Source organism: Otolemur garnettii, unplaced genomic scaffold (genome assembly GCF_000181295.1).
Source record: "Otolemur garnettii isolate 467f Iridium unplaced genomic scaffold, OtoGar3 scaffold00002, whole genome shotgun sequence".
Taxonomy (NCBI): Eukaryota; Metazoa; Chordata; class Mammalia; order Primates; family Galagidae; genus Otolemur; species Otolemur garnettii.
Window position 1 is genome coordinate 8,127,518 of NW_003852397.1, and position 2,734 is coordinate 8,130,251.

At 40.4% G+C, this 2,734-nt stretch overlaps 1 pseudogene; it reads right to left on the minus strand.

Annotated features, from left to right (window-relative positions):
• Positions 1-306: 306 nt before the first annotated feature.
• On the minus strand, positions 307-797 carry LOC100955066 (annotated as a pseudogene).
• Positions 798-2,734: the final 1,937 nt, after the last annotated feature.

A 2,734-nucleotide genomic window follows, 5' to 3' on the forward strand; every position in this document is an offset into this window, starting at 1 on the left:
AGCACCACAGAGGATCTGGCACACAGCAGACGGGCGCACTGGAAACTATCATTTTACAGATGAAAGCATGAGCATTGAAGACTCAGATCCTCTGTCTTACAATTCTGCATTCATTGTGACATGTACAATTTGGGATTAGAAACTTTTATGTTTTGGGGGAGGGCTGGGGCTGGGTTTAAACCCGGCACCTCCAGCATATAGGGCAGATGCCCTACTCCTTTGAGCCACAGGCACTGCCCAAGTTTTTTTTTTTTCTTTAATGGAAGAATTTTTATTTTTTCTGTCCGGATTGTGTAACATAAGGGCCAGAACTTTGTCCCAGACTATTTTATAAATTCTCGATTGGCTGGTGAGGCCGATAGGGATACTTCTTGTCTAATGTGGTTTCCGGGAAGGCTTCATTCAAATCCTCAGTGGTCATCTGCTCAAATGGAATCATGTTCCTCATTTTCTCCAGCTGTTTCTCATATTCCACAGTCCTGTCCTTCAAGAGAGACACAAACTCAGCACAACTTTTCATATCTTCTTTTTCTTCAGCATCCACTAGGGCAGTGTATTTATTCTCTGGTACAGGAAACTTCAGGGCAGTAAACTTCTTCTCAAAGTCATCCAAAGCCTGCCTTGGCCACATTGGACTTATAGTAAGCCCAGTCAATAGCTGGTGGATTTTCAGGTAGCATAGCCAACCTGGAGGTGAGGGTCTCATTACAAGATTTCAGGGAATTAGCAATAGCCTTTTGATTTCAGGGTATGATCTCTCCAAAAGCTACCCAGTCAATGGCTTTTAGAGCAAGTTTTCACCTGCCATCTTGGAATCCTTCACCGACCCTGACTGCCACAGTCCCTGTTTTGTTTTTTTGAGACAGAGTCTCACTTTATCGCCCTTAGTAGAGTGCTGTGACGTCACAACTCACAGCAACCTCCAACTCCTGGGCTTAGGTGATTCTCTTGCCTCAGCCTCCCGAGTAGCTGGGACTACAGGCGCTTACCACAATGCCTGGCTATTTTTTGTTGCAGTTTGGCCAGAGATGGGTTTGAACCTGCCATCCTCCGTATATGGGACTGGTGCCCTACTCACTGAGCCACAGGTGCTGCCCCAACTTTTATGTTTTTCAGACAGAGTCTAACTCTAATGCAGTGCTGAGCATCATCACAGCTCACCACCACCTCAAACTCCTGGGCTCAAGGGATCCTCCTGCCTCAACTTCCTGAGTAAATGGTACTACAGATGTTTTCCACCACGCACAGCTAATTTTTCTATTTTGTGCAGTGACAAGTTCTCTCTGTGTTTCTCCAGCTGATCTTGAACTCCTGGCCTCAAGCAATCCTTCTGCCTTGGCCTTTCCAAAATGCTAGTATTACAGGTGTAAGCCATTGTGCCCAGCCAGAAACTTATATCATAAATTTCAAATGAATTAAAAAATATTGTACCCTTTTTCTTCTTTTTTTTATTTCAGAATAATATGAGGGTACAATTAGGTTACATTGCTTGCATTTGTTAGGTAGAGTCCCTATTGTAGTTGTGTCCTGCACCCAAGAGGTGTGCCATATGCCCTTACATTGGGCCCATTAAGTGGAGTACCCCAATTCTCCTCCCTCCTGTCCTTCCCCTCTGCCCCCACCCTTTTGCCCCCTCCCCCCAACTTGAATTGAATTGAGTTTTTCTCTTATGTGGGTGTGTATTAGACCATCTACTTCTACTGGCTTCACATTAGTATTGAATACACTGGATATTTGCTTTTCCGTTCTTGGGATACTTTACTAAGAAGAATGAGTACACTTTTTTTTTTGAAGCGAACTAGGCTTGAGCTGTGTTAAAGGGAATTGTGCCAAGAAATTAAGGTCTGAGGTTTTTCTTTCTTTGGAATGATAAAAGCTGGGAAAGAAATTAAGTACTAGTCCCATTTGGAGTTTTGTTGTGCCACCACACATGTTCCACGCTATTTATGTACATACCTTGTTTTTGAAGTAGCAAAAACTATAATAAAAAAATATCTAAATACAGGACATGCTAAACAGCCTTGAAGAGATAAGTAACTTGTTTTCTTTTGTGATTTTACTGGATCATTCAACCTTCACTGTAGTACACAAATTAAGTGTGCAGAGGTAGGAGAAAAGAGCATTTATACATCATGGAAACCTAGAAGGACAATACTCCCAAAGAGGAAAATATTTCTTAAATTGTTTACTGATATTCATAAGACTACTTTAAAAGTTACTTAGTTTCAAATTTTTATAGGAAGATGCTGTCACATTAGAAACTAAATGTAAACTCAGGAATCTCTATGTCTCTCAGAAATATTTATCTTAATCTCCCTTTGCCATTTAAGATATAATTTTGATATTCCTAAATATGGAGAATTTCAAGGTAGTTAGATTGTTCATTGAGTCATTTTCCTTGTTTTCCCTAGAAGTTATGAAGGTACCAAACCATTCATCTGGGTCCTTTCCTGGACCCCAGAATTTATCCGCTTGACCTATTTTCCTGAATTAGAATATAACCCCCCGTTTTGTGATCTTTTCACTGTCATGCTAGCTCTGTGTACTTGCCCTAATATTTAACTTGATAGTAGCACATGGTACATTCATATTTCATTGGAATAATAATAATAATGATAGCAATTCTCCCTGACATTAGCACAGTGCTGACCTCACTGTTCAATTATAAATACTACTTTCTGAATATAACTATTATCTAAAATAGAAGATTCTTTTTTGGGAATGGGAATCAAAA